Raw genomic sequence first — 8,784 nt, forward strand, 5'->3', positions numbered from 1 at the left:
TACTATACAATTGATGAATTTTTTAATGAAAAAGGTTGCTTGGAAGCATCCGGCTCCGCTTTCAGCTCTCACAAGATAGAAAAATGAATGTTAAAATGCAAAATGTAAATTGTTGATGTTGGAAAAGAGCAACTGCTGAGTTTCTTGCCGGCTTCTTCTCGGTAGAATCTGCCTTCCGAACCGGTGGTAGAATCACTACAAACAGACAGACTTGACGTTTCAAAAGTGCTTATATTAGGCCTACTTGAAATAAATGAATTTTGAATTTTGAATTTGAATTTTGAACACTATTTAGAAATCTCAGGGCCACACATCTCACGAGTTTTTCCATCACCGTTAAAGCAAGTGACATTTAATTGCTTAAATTAAAAAAGCACATAACACAGAAAAGTAAGAAGTGCATGCCGGGACCGAACTCGGTCCTACAGAAAGGAAAACCGAAGCCTTACCCAATAGGCTAAATAGGTAAGGAACATAGTGATATAACTGTCTCACAAATTGATTCCCAATACCTACGATAATGTACCTACATGACGTGTTCGAAGCATTTTGTTATTCTAAAGCAATAGCATTAGTCACGGTGATTTTACATTTCGTTGACTAATCACCAGACGATTTTTATTTTTATTGAGGTAAATTTAATTAAATGGCCGATTTGTCAAAACTTTGTGAAACTGCTTTGGGGCCTAAGCCCCAATCTATAAAAACAGGAAAAAAAGTGTTTAAACTGATAAGGAAAATTATTTATTACATTACAATTAAAGTAGTTTACACATTGATATGATATAAGTATCTAGTTGAGTTGACATAATATATTCTCTTAATTTTAATCTTAGACTTAACGGTACGAACGTTAGAAAACTCAGCCATAAATAAATTAATACGCAAAAAAGAGCAAACTTCGTTTTCTTTTTGTCCCCGAAATATTAAACCAATTTAAACGCATCGCGTCATGCATGTATTTGTTATAAATAAGAATAAACAATTTATTTACGCTGCCAGCATCGTAGGCACGCTCGCTGCACTGGTTTCGAAGAAGTTTTATATTTTATTTATTTTTATTTACCCACATCAGTTATTTTAGGTTATTTTTAAATATAAATATACATTCTTTGCATTTTAAATACAGAACGTATTCATTTATTTGAAAAAAATAACAGCATTCATTTTCATACCGTGTGGATACCGACAAGTTCGCACTCCGAGAGTCCGAGACGCCACGCATGCGTTTTACTGGTAACCAGCGCATTTAAGCAATTAAATGTCACTTGCTTTAACGGTGATGGAAAAACTCGTGAGATGTGTGGCCCCGAGATTTCTAAATAGTGTTCGAAAACTGAAGTCTATCATTTCGCACTTGACCAGCGTTGTGGACTACTGTTTTACCTTCGCATTCTGAGAGGCGATCCGTGTCCTTTAGTGTGCCATTAATGGGTTATTGATGATGATGATGATGAAGTTGTCTGACCTATTACATAAGGGCTACAGTCACGAGTGAGTCGTCGCAGCAATCGATTGCACGCAGATCACAACGATCGATCGCTATATATCTTTTTCAACGGCACGTGGCATCACGGAAAGCTTGTGCAATTTGAATGCCCCAGTAATAAATGTTCTTTATGATGTGTAACTAGTGCTAGCAGCATTGCTTGTACCAGTATTTTTTTTCGGATTTTGTGTAGCTGATTGACCCTAATGATTTTAACGGCGTAACGCGGGCTTGTTGGCGAGCCTCGGAATGAGGCTCTGCCAGGAAGAGTTTGAACCCTAGGGCACGACGGCGCGGCGTGAGGGCGCCTCATGTGAGACCGAACCTCGGCTCATGCGACTATTTGAGTGACAGGGTTTCGGAAGGTGATTAGTCCGAAAGCTACCGATGCGATGTCGTGGTGTGAGCCCATGTCCGGATGACGTCATAAGTCGGGGACCTCGTCTTCGCCGGCGAAGACAATGTGCAGAGATTGACTGAGTATTCTGTGTATTGTCAGTAGTAATCGGATTGTCAGGGTCGTAAACTATAGGTCTCCTCTTGTTGAGAGTGGTGGCTAAGCTTGGGTGATATGCGCCAGTAGCTCGTGCGGTAGGTCGGTAGAGTTTGCAAGACTTAAGCGAGTTTATTTGTATGGAGAAATGCGAAAGATTCCATGCAATCATCCTCGAGGTCATTAGTTTAATACACAATGGTTAGGTAGGTATATTTTAACGATGCGGTTTACTTATAATTGGGAGGTTCGGGGTTTGATCCCCGGGAGGAAATTTATAATTTCTGGATTATCTCTGGTTTTACTCTTTAAGGCTGTGAGAAATTAGGTCCCACTCTCTCGACAAAGTCGTGCCGCCAAGCGATGTCGCGCTGAAGCCGATTAGGGTATGGCCACAGAATTATGAACATACAGAATCCTCATCCAGCCAGTTCTAAAAGGAGAGCAAATGCCCCGCGCACATCTCACTTCACACCCGTCGCGGAATAATGCTAGCTCACAAACTTTTCCCATATTCCGCATTTTGAGTCAAACGTTTAGAACATTACAGGTAAAATAATTACTAATTGTTCAAGAAACTCTATTGATTTTGATGCATGAATATTAATTGTGTGCGCGGTTTCTGTATGTTCTTAACTCTGTGGGTATGGCTTGTAACTGCCAAATGCCCGCTTTTCCAGATTACTTTACTTACTTACCTCCATGTACTTAAATAATCAGATCTACCACCACTACTTATTTATATGCAGTCTTCATGTAAAGTGTACCGACACAATGTTATGCAAGACTTAGTAAATTGTAACGATCTAAAGAACCGTTTAAGTGCGAATCAGGCTAGCATGGAGGAGGGTTCCTTGCCCTTAATATTTTTCTGCTTTTCAATTGAAGTTTAAAGACTTGGTAATTTATTATCTCTTTTATATCCCTATTTTTCATATTTGTAAAAATGAATTTTCAGGCTTATTTTATTTATTTTATTTGTATCTACTCAACAACAACAAAATTAAATAACTCTAAGGCTTTCTTTGCTACAACTATAATTTCACACTTAAAATAAAATATATTGTCTGTTACTCGCTAATAATGTAGCATTCTTCATGCGAAATCGCTTTTAGAACCGTTTCGGAAGTTTTGAGTTTATCAATTACATAAAAACACAAACATTTGTATGTCTTTTGTATTGTTTTAGGCTCCCGAAATCGAAATTCGTTATTTATGCTATATGTACGTTAACAATCGTAATTGGCCTTTTACTCCTTTATGGAACCAAATTTTTGCCTTTCCGTCCGGTAGGTTTTGGCGTCTTATGGAACTCTAAAAACCAGCTCAAACATAAGTAAGCAGACATAATAATTGCGCAATAGAGTATGTAACAGATTCTTGAATTATTTAACGGAAGGTATAAAATAAATACCTACTCGATTATTATAATGACATTAAACTTATAAAAATCGGTCAATTTCGGCTAAAATTTTACGGGGTATGGGCTATGGCTATGCTATGGCTGTTGGCGCGACATCGTACCGGAACGCTAAACCACTTGGCGGTATGTCTTTGTCGGTAGGGTGGTAACTAGCCACGACCGAAGCCTCCCACCAGAAAACACCCAAACATAAATTTGGTGAAAACAGGGGATGAAATTCTATTCGATTTTATTATAGGTAATTTATTTACACACTTATTTATATTCTGAAAAGCGGTGATAGCTTAGTGGTAAGGCTTAGGCTTCTTCTGTTGCTAGGCTAGTTATGTGCGTTTTAAATTTAAGCAATTTATAATATAACTTGCTCCATCGGTCAAGGAAAATATCGTGGGGAAACCTGCATGTCTGAGAGTTCTCCATAACATTCTCAATGTTGTGTGAAGTCCGCCAATCCGCGCTCGGCCAGCGTGGTAGACTATGGCCTATAGCCTCATTCTGAGAGGAGACCCGTGCCCTGTAGTGGACCTTAGATATATATTTTTATTTTTAGTAAAACGCAATAAAAAGACAAAACGTAATACTAAAAGTTCCAGCCACTGACAGCAGTCAAAACCTATATAGGCCACTGGTACTTAGTACCTACCAACTTGCCGTAATAACCCACAACCTTGGCCACAAGGGTTTATAATAATTAATTTAGCAAAGTGAATATAACTATTAGAGATAATTGAGGTTTATGCTATACTCGTAATTATTACATGTGGGGCAGTTGGGAGTGATTAATAATAGATATCCGTAGTAGTTTAATCATTCAAACGTCACAATCACGTATGGTTGAGTCCTTTTTTTTCTTACTACAAGCTAGCCCTGGACTGCAATCTCACATGAAGTGATGATGCAATCTAAGGTGGCTAGGGCTAACCTGTTAGGGAATATTGTAGTCACACCCCTAATTGTTTTCTACGCGACATCGCACTGGAACTCTAAATCGCTTAGCGGCACTCTTTGTCGGTCTCGGTAGAAAGGTAAGTTGCCACGGCCAAAACCTTCCACCAGACCAGACAAAAGAAAGTTGCCCCTGCCGGGAAGAGAACTCCTACTTAAGTTCACAGCGCTTACCGCTGCGCCAGGGATCTCGTCATTTTGCAATGTAAGCGCACAAAAATAATACGTTACGACATCAAATTAAGTACAAATATTTGAATAAACCTTCCGCTTGAATCACTATATGATGCTGAAAGCTGCATAAAAATCCTTTGCGTACTTAGTTGAAACAATCTAAGCTTAAAAACAGCGGGAGTGACTTTGTTTCATACTATGTAAGGATAATTGTAGTACTATTTTTATCTGCCCACAGAAGACTATCACACTTAATCAGGTAAAAATGGTTATGAAATGAAATGAAAATGAAATGAAATGCAATAAAATAAAATATTTATTTTGCTAAATATGGGTTAGTTATTGGTGTTTAGGATATTAAGTTCCAACATATTCTGTTAATACATCAACATGCAAAATTTAAACATGAAATTATATTAATAATAATCTTATTTGTTATCAATTATACATTTTCCGAAGGTATAATAATAATTGCTGACCATTATTTCACGTAAAAGTTGTTTCGAGCCATTGTTCTTTATTAATGCATTCCGTGTTACAAAATACCCGAGTGTAGAGTCGACTTTTGTAGTCGGCAATGACCTCCTTTACTTTCTCTTTTTGAAGTAAACTAAACATGTACATCTTAAGATTGATGCACATTCGTGCTAAGTTTTTAGGCATCAAGGGGAAATTTTATATTGTATTTATGCTGCCCCGTGAAGATGTTGCGCTGGGCTGGGGGCATTACAAGATTGGACAAAATTCGAAATGAGTTCATCCGAGGCTCTTTTAAAGTTGCGGAAGTACAGCATAAGATGCAGGAGGGCCGATTACGCTGGTACGGGCATATAATACGAGACAAAAGCCACATGACATAGCGAGTAATGGCTATAGATGAAGGCAAAAGAGGTAGAGGTCGCCCACTTACCACCTGGACTAGAACCGTTTTCAATGACATGAAAACTCTGGGCCTAACACCAGAAATGACACAAGACCGTATTAAATGGCCGACAAGTATCAGGAGGGCCGACCCCAAATAGGGAATGCGCCAGGAGAATGATGATGATGATTTATGCTGCCCCGTACGGCAGCTCTCAGGGGGTGTCAGTTGGGACACAAACGAAAGCCGCCGCGATTAAAAAATATGATTGATGCTATGTCGATCAGTCGCCTTAACGCGAATTGCAACTGTCAATAATAATTCCTAATTAATCTTTTATTAATACTAATAGTATTAAAAATGCTCAAACTAACTAACTAATCAACCAAACTGAAGTTTTGAAATAGTATAGTGAAAAGGGCTGAGAGTACCATAGGTTTCTTTTTATCCCATTACAACAAACAGTTGTCACAGGATTTCTAAAGAACCTACTTTGACGAAGAACGCTGTAAACAGCTTTTGATATTTTAAGAACTTGCGAAATGTACTTTACATACTCGTACGTTCTGTGAAAATTTTACAGTGAGATTTCATTGTAAAAAACCTTCAAGGAGGGTGTTCGTTGAGCGAAACAACGATAAGACGCGTGTCTTTCCATCCATTAGCCATTGATACTTATTTTTATAGGATTGACTACTTAATTATGTACAAAGGATTGACGCCACTATACTACATAAACAAATGACTTACTTGCACTTTCTCAAGTAAAAAAGACGTACCTACTCGAACCTACGTAACTTAATTGGAGGGAGAATTATTAATAAAGATGTATAAAAAAATTGTAAAAGCTGTCAGAGGATGGAAAATGACTGGCCACCTACTGAGGTACCATGTATTTTAAAGGAGAAAATAGAGGAAGGAGGGGCAGAAGACAGCTTTTTTGGGATAAATAAAACGGTGGAGACTTAAAAGAGCTCTTCACTCAAAGAAGAAGTAACGTAACTTTTAATAACACAGTGTTTGAATCTGAATATTTTGATCGGGTATTGCTAGAGTTTAATATTAAGAGGAATTCAGAAGCAAGCGTGCCCGTGATTTTTTTATCACCATCTCACAGTTTATTTATATTAAGCTATGAAGCTAGAGCAATTCACACCCATTATAATAAGATTTTTCTGTAAGCTTTACATAAACTTTGAACTTATTGAAAGACATCTCAAAGATTTCATTTGGTAATTTGTTATAAAATAATACACAATTGCCCTTGAATGAATTAGCAATTTTGTGTAGCCTGAAATTTAGTAAACTGCAAAACGAGTTTATTTTTGCTTCTAATATTAATATTGTTACAGTCCATTTTCTTTTTAAATTTTGTTATATTTTTATGGACCTTCCTGTCACACACCTCCAATTTTTAGGAGTAATGTAAATATCACTTGCTATTAAAGTGGAGGAAAATAAAATGAGGATATCTGCATCCTCCATAAATTTCACAAAAGTCAACCAATCCTCACTTGGGCCGCGTGGACCGTGGTGTACTCCAAACTAAATCCTTCTCGTTCCGAAGGAGCCCCCTACCCGAAAGTGGCCGGTAACGAGTTACCACGGTAAAATATGCGACTTTTGTAAGGATTTCCACACTCTACGGTCCTTTGGCAAATGTCTTCAGCGTGTGTTACCATACTAGATCTTTGATAATTAATTACCACCCTCGTAATTATCAAAGCATTAAGTCGGTCAGTAGGTGGCTCTTGGTGTGTTACCTAATAAAAACTATAGATTAGTGGAAAAAAAAAGTTTTAGTGTTGTAACTATGATTCTTTATTCCCACGATAGAATGGAGATATAAGAGGCGTTTAGGGTGTAAGGTTTTTGTAATCCATAAAATAATCCCTCGCGCCTCGGAGAGTACGTTTAGCCATCACGTCGGTCTCGGTACGGTAAATATATTCGAAACTGCATACTTACGCCCGACCTGGCCCAAAAGTATTATCGCAGGATTTTAGTCGGGGGTACTCGAACGTTTGTGCGTACTTTCCAGACTGCTTTAATATCTTTACTCTGGTCTCGGTTAATATCAGTATGTGAAAATTAATAGGTAATAGTAAAAGCCCGCCATTTCAGTCAACCCCTACCTGGTGGGTAGGGTGGTGGGTCTTTGCTATGAAGCCATCCCTCTTTTGAGATAAGAGGTATTTGTCAAGTTATGGGGCATAAGCTGAGATGATAATAGTGATGATCATGATGATAAGGAATATTTTTTTTGTATTAGATATAAAAACCTACGAAGTGCTTAACTCATTTAAAAAACGGTATTTACGTAAAATAAATATAACAAATATTACATACTTAGCTTTAGCTACTTAATTAGTCATAAATAACACGGTACTTAGTGCTAATAACTGTCAAGCACTTTATCTCTCAATTTAAATCCCACTTTTAACCGTTAACGCAACTATTTACGCTAGTATTTATTTTTTATCTCATTGTTTATTTTATACATAGAAGATAACATCATGCTACTTTTTATCGTTTATCTTAATAGTGCACTATAAAAATAGATTTAAAATCAATCCAATTATTAAAAAAAATTTAAAATACAATCACATTTAATATATCTGGCAGAGATCGCTTTTTAGCGATAAGGCCGCCCATTGTACCTGTGTTTTATTGTGTTGTTTTTGTTTATAATTTAATTTCTGTTAGGTGTACAATAAAGTGTATTTTCATTTCATTTCATTTTCAATATAATTTAAGTTTGACTTTCAGGTTACAGATACTACTTTTATAAAATCTTATCCATGACTATTCGGAAAGATAACTCAACTAACTCATATTAGTTTATTTAATTCATATAGTTGTCATTAACAATTCTCGTCAGTAACTATTTTTCCAGTTATTCGTCTACTTGTAAAAGTCTTGCCACTGCAAGCTTGCTAACTTTTTTTTGTACGAGTAGGTAAGTCGTTTGGTACGAGTAATATCTTTATTACCCGGCCTTCCTTCCTGGTAAAGTCATGTATGCGGTGATTGGTTTTTGACCTAAACATTGATCATTAATACATGAATCGCAGGACTTTAATTAAAGTTTTCCCAGCAATAAGGAAAATTAGTTTGCAGTAAAATATACTTTATGTATTGTAATGAACGTGTTGACGAGTTAAAAAACATTTCAAAAGAAACTTATTAACTTAACTAGTATCTTACCTTACCGATTTTTTCCATTTACTGAGTATGTTATATTTAGTCGATCGGCTTGTTGTGAAGATGTGGTGCATGTCTCGCTCAGCCAAATAATTTTGGCAAGATTTCATTAACCGAACTGAAGCGCATTATTAATAGTATAGTTTGTATGAGTATATCATCCGTTTTATTATTCAGTATTCGATATGGCGCGA

Source organism: Pararge aegeria, chromosome 18 (genome assembly GCF_905163445.1).
Source record: "Pararge aegeria chromosome 18, ilParAegt1.1, whole genome shotgun sequence".
Classification (NCBI taxonomy): Eukaryota; Metazoa; Arthropoda; class Insecta; order Lepidoptera; family Nymphalidae; genus Pararge; species Pararge aegeria.